Source organism: Schistocerca nitens, chromosome 2 (genome assembly GCF_023898315.1).
Source record: "Schistocerca nitens isolate TAMUIC-IGC-003100 chromosome 2, iqSchNite1.1, whole genome shotgun sequence".
In the NCBI taxonomy this organism is placed as follows: domain Eukaryota; kingdom Metazoa; phylum Arthropoda; class Insecta; order Orthoptera; family Acrididae; genus Schistocerca; species Schistocerca nitens.
Window position 1 is genome coordinate 912,164,749 of NC_064615.1, and position 6,000 is coordinate 912,170,748.

Consider the following 6,000-nt stretch of genomic DNA (forward strand, 5'->3'; position numbering starts at 1 on the left):
GTTTTATGAATGCAGTGTTATATCCAGTCTCCCAATCTTGGCTCCATATTTTATGTGTTCCGTAATATTCCAATCTCACAGTCTCACAATCGTAAATAAGGCACCAGCTCAGTTATAACTCACGTACAATATGCTGAAATTTCAATGAACAATCTTTAAAATAAATTTGCAAATATAAACTGATTTCTTTCTTTTTATTTAAATTCTCCTTTTATATAGATATATTACTGGTTGTTGTATGACTGTAAAAGATTATAATCAATGATAGTCTGATTGGTAATGTGGTAAACCTAGACTAGTTACCCAGTCGTGAAACAGTGGCCCAGTAAACGCACGGTTAACTTCTCCCCAGACAGCTCAACGGCTTGTAACCAGCTTTCACTTTCATTGTATACTAGTAACGCTACCAGCATACCAATATTAAAGTTATAACATTACACAAGCATTTGCATTTAAGATTGATCTTACTTAGAGTTACTGACCAACACGTGGTTCCACTTTACTCACAAAGTAGTAACAAAGCAACTACCGCCAAATAATCTGAACTGGACACGAGAATCACACTCCGCTGCAATTAAAGATAACCTTAGCTATTTTAAAGCTAACCCGAAATAAAATGATTAAATTCTCAGTTAAGCTGAACTTAACAAATCCATTGTCCTATGGACTTAACAGACACGCGCTTAGCCGGAGATCTTACCACTTCAGACGCTCGCTACCGCCAGACTGCTACTGCTGGACTGCCCTGCGCTACAACTGGACTCCAACTGCCTACTGCTCGGCTGCAACTCTCCAACTGCCAGACTCCCACTGAACTCCCCAGCGTGCTCCTGAGAGTCGCTCACAAAGACAAACGGAAGGCGCCAGAGGGGCAGCTTCCTATACCAACATGACAGGGGACGGACCGGACCATACTAAGAATGGAAACCTCTCTGCTTTTAGGAACCGTAGCTACCTGTTTCAACGTTGGTCCTACTGTTCTCTAGCAGACAGCCTTGTCTGCTACCCTCAAGCATGCAGCTACAAACACATTTGATCATTCATCCTCTCACACAGAAGGGAAGGGGGATGACAGTATCTTATCATACACAGTATATAAAAGAAAGCGGATGTAGGTTCCGTATGAGACTGTGTGACATGAATTACATATAAGAATTACATATAAACTGTGCTTTAAAGTGTAGTAGTGTGAGAGATCGTTCTTGTTTACATGTAAAAGTAACACGTTCCACTACTCAGTCTCCTCCCAGATAGTCAGAAACGCCACAGTAAATTTAGAAGAGGAATTTATTCCTTAAAAGACAACAAATTTGAGAAATTAAACATGAAAGGAATCCAACAGAGACCTTTCAAGTTCTTTTTACGTTATAAGACAATATATGAATAACGATGGATCGTGTTATCAACCCTCCTTCTGGATTAGTGAAAGCCTATAGTTTTTTTAGACGATGGACTTAAGTTAAGGTGAAATGAATGTAGCTGATGGTTGGTGTGTCATAATAGTACTTGTATCACATCTTTCTTTTTGACTGTTTCGGGCTGTTACCTTTTAAATATTAAAAAATCATTATGAGACTGGGTGCATGGGTGATTTCCGAAAGCAGTTAATAAACTTCTTAAAAAAAACAACATAACCTACTAAGACAAATGAGCCTTAGTGCTACAAACATAAGTAGGGCCCTGCATAGTAAAACTGTTCCATGGGTTAAGTTAGCATACTGCTGCTGGTTGAACAGCGTGCTATCCTACAAACGTATAGTGAACCGGTGTAGGTTTTGAACAAGACAAACTGACTGTAGTGGCGCAATGGTTAGCATACTGGACTCGCATTCTAGAGGTTCTACGCAGATTTAGATTTCTCGTGCCTTCCCTGATTCATCTAAGGTGAGTGCCGGGATGGTTCCTTTTATTTCCCACCTCATTTCCGAGCATGTATTTCATCTGCTGTAACCTAGCCGAAAACGGAAGGTCTACATCTACATCGATAAACTGCAAATCACTTTTCAGTGCCTGGCAGAGAGTTCATCGAACCATCTTCACCATTCTCTATTGTTCCAATCTCGCATAGCGAGCGGGAAGAACGAACATCTACATCTTTCCGTGCGAGCTCTGATTTTCCTTATTGTATCTTGGTGATAGCTTCCTCCTATGTACGTCGGCGTCAACAAAATATTTTCCCATTCGTAGGAGGAAGTTGGTGATTGGAATTTCGTGAGAACTTTCCTCCGCAACAAAGTATGTACTGAGGAATGATGAGATGCCTTTTGAACTCTACGGCTGTAGATATTGCAGCTAATGAATCCTACAGCAGGTATTTCGTTTGAACAGTAAGGGCCTCTTTCAGTTGAAGAGCAATGGGCATATCTAAAAAGAACAATCACAGAAGTCGGACAGACACTTCTTTCCACAATGATCCATCCCGGCGATTCTCTTAAACTTCAGTCTGCTTTTCAATACTACTAACTTGTGTTCCGAATCTATATCTGCTGTTAGGTGCCCTTACAATCCATTATCTGATTTCGGAATTTCTGAATGTCCATGACATAATCCAGCTGGTATCTTTCCGTGTCTCCGTGCCTTTTTACAAGTATATTTCCTCCTCCTGAGATTTTTGAATATTGTGTTCGCTACGTTTAGTTACATTTATTGCAGATCTCAATTAGTCGGTCGAGACAGAGTCCATACTCTTCCATAAGTCTGTCTATTCCTTCCCCTACTACAGCGTTCGAATCACCCGTGATTATTACGTTTCTATCAATCTTTACAAACTGAATTACACGTTCATTGTCTTCTGCTTGTGTATGTATACATGGTTTGCTGTAGATTCTGATGGTATTAATCCTTTCACTAAACTGTTCACAGTAACTAACTCTCTCTCCTCTTGTAACAGTCATAGCGAATACTACTCGCTTTACAACATTTTCTGTTGCGGTTGACTTTACTTCATATTCGTCTGGTTCAGAAATGCTTATCTTCTTCCCATTTCATTTCACTGCTCCCAACGTATTTGTATTGAGCCTTTGCGTTACCATTCTCAAATTTTCTAGCTTCTCTCACACATTGAGAATTCTGGCATTAACACGCTTCGACTCGTAGAATGTTATCCTTACATTGGTTATTCAGTATTTTTCTCATGGTTGCCAACCCGTTCACGGAGATCCAAATGTGGTACTTCTGCGAGTACAGGTATCATCATGACCCTTTTTCAGTTACAGGCCGCATGTACCGTGGGTACACATTACACTGACGAGCCTAATTATTACGACCACTAGCTTAATAGATTGTTTGTCCGTCTTTGGAGCGAAATACATCACTCTGCGTCTCAGGAATCCGGCAGTTTGTTGATAGGTCTGTGGAGGTATGTGGGATTAGATGCCTACACACAGGTCATGTAATTTATGCAAATAAGGGGCCGCTGATTTGCGGACGCGGTGATGGCGCCTGATAGAGACCTAGATAGGTTCCATAGGATTTACATCAGGCAAATTTGGTCGCCGAAACATCAGAATTACTTCACTATAATGCTGCTAAAAACACTATAGTACGGTTCTGGCTCCGATACACGGATAATTATTTTGCTGAAAGAGGATATCGTCGTCGGAGAAGACATATATGCTTGGATGCAGGTGGTTCACACCTGTCAGCGTGTTTTCGATTACTACCACAGGTCCCATGCAAGTGCAAGAGAATGTCTCCTATAGCATAATACTGCTCCCACAAACCTGCGTCGATGGCGCGCTGCACGTTTCGAGTCGCCGTTAACCTCGATGACGGCGTTTGTGGATACGATCATCGACCTAGCGTAGGAAAAACGCTATTCACACGAAGAGCCGACAAGTTTCCACAGATACACTTTCGAATGCTAATGGTCCTGTGCCCAGTGAAATCGTAATTGATGATGTCGTTGGGTCAATAAGCGAACACGTAGGGGTGGTCTGCTCAAATGGTTCAAATGGCTCTGAGCACTATGGGACATCTGAGGTCATCAGTCCCCTAGACATAGAACTACATAAACCTAACAAACCTAAAGACATCACTCACATCCATGCCCCAGGCAGGAGTCGAACCTGCTACCGTAGCAGCAGCACGGTTCCGGACTGGAGCGCCTAGAACCGCTCGGCCACCATAGCCGGCGGTGGTCTGCTACGGAGTTCTTTGTTAAACAGTGAGCAAGGAACAGTATGCTCCGAAACACTTGTGCGTGCGCCAGCATTGTGCTCTTATGGCAGAGACGCCACAGATGAGCATCTATCCTACTTAACAGAGCAATAGAACGTGAACATTCGATCAGCTTCCACGTTTCCGAGACAATCGTTCACAGGCTCTGCGTAGTAATAATCTGACCTTTGCCAAAGTTGCTTACCTCAGTGGGTATCCCCATTTTCAGCTCATATCTTCGCAAGGGTGATATCCCGTCCATGCGATACTTTTGTTATCACGTCACGTGCCCGCAACGCACCACCAAGCGCATCCAATGTCGCGGTGGGCAGCGCTCATAATGTTTTCCCTGGTCAGTGTACATGTCTTTAATGAGTGACTTCCATTACCTTCATGCAACTGGTTCTTCCACCTTTTCGGAGGAGTTCCCCACTCCAAGGGCACGACAGTGTCTCGAACATCTACCTGCTCCTCCATCTTCCCTGTCAAGGCCCCTGTTAAAACGAGGGTAAGTCTTTATACCGCAAATGGCTCTGAGCACTATGGGACATCTGAGGTCATCAGTCCCCTAGACATAGAACTACATAAACCTAACTAACCTAAAGACATCACACACATCCATGCCCCATGCAGGAGTCGAACCTGCGACCGTAGCAGCAGCGAAGGAACTTGCCCCCCTTCTAACAGCCGTGTACCGCAAGTCTCTAGAGGAACGGACGGTTCCAAATGATTGGAAAAGAGCACAGGTAGTTCCAGTTTTCAAGAAGGGTCATCGAGCAGATGCGCAAAACTATAGGCCTATATCTCTGACATCGATCTGTTGTAGAATTTTAGAACACGTTTTTTGCTCGCGTATCATGTCATTTCTGGAAACCCAGAATCAACATGCATTCCGGAAACAGCGATCGTGTGAGACCCAACTCGTTTTATTTGTTCATGAGACCCAGAAAATATTAGATACAGGCTCCCAGGTACATGCCATTTTCCTTGACTTCCGGAAGGCATTCGACACCGTTCCGCACTGTCGCCTGATAAACAAAGTAAGACCCTACGGAATATCAGACCAGATGTGTGGTTGGATTGAAGAGTTTTTAGCAAACAGAACACAGCATGTTGTTCTCAATGGAGAGACATCTACAGACGTAACCCCGGGCGTGCCACATGGGAGTGTTATGGGACCAAAGCTTTTACCAATATATATAAATGACCTAGTAGATAGTGCCGGAAGTTCCATGCGGATTTTCGCGGATGATGCTGTAGTATACAGAGAAGTTGCAGCATTAGAAAATTGCAGCGAAATGCAGGAAGATCTGCAGCGGATAGGCACTTGGTGCAGGGAGTGGCAACTGACCCTTAACATAGACAAATGTAATGTATTGCGAATACATAGAAAGAAGGATCCTTTATTGTATGATTATATGATAGCGGAACAAACACTGGTAGCAGTTACTTCTGTAAAATATCTGGGAGTATGCGTACGGAACGATTTGGAAGTGCAATGATCATATAAAATTAATTGTTGGTAAGGCGGGTGCCAGTTTGAGATTCATTAGGAGAGCCCTTAGAAAATGTAGTCCACCAACAAAGGAGGTGGCTTACAAAACACTCGTTCGAGCTATAATTGAGTATTGCTCATCAGTGTGGGATCCGTACCAGATCGGGTTGACAGAGGGGATAGAGAAGATCCAAAGAAGAGTGACGCATTTCGTCACAGGGTTATTTGGTAAGCGTGATAGCGTTACGGAGATGTTTAGCAAACTCAAGTGGCAGACTCTGCCAGAGAGGCGCTCTGCATCGCGGCGTAGCTTACTGTCCAGGTTTCGAGAGGGTGCGCTTCTGGAT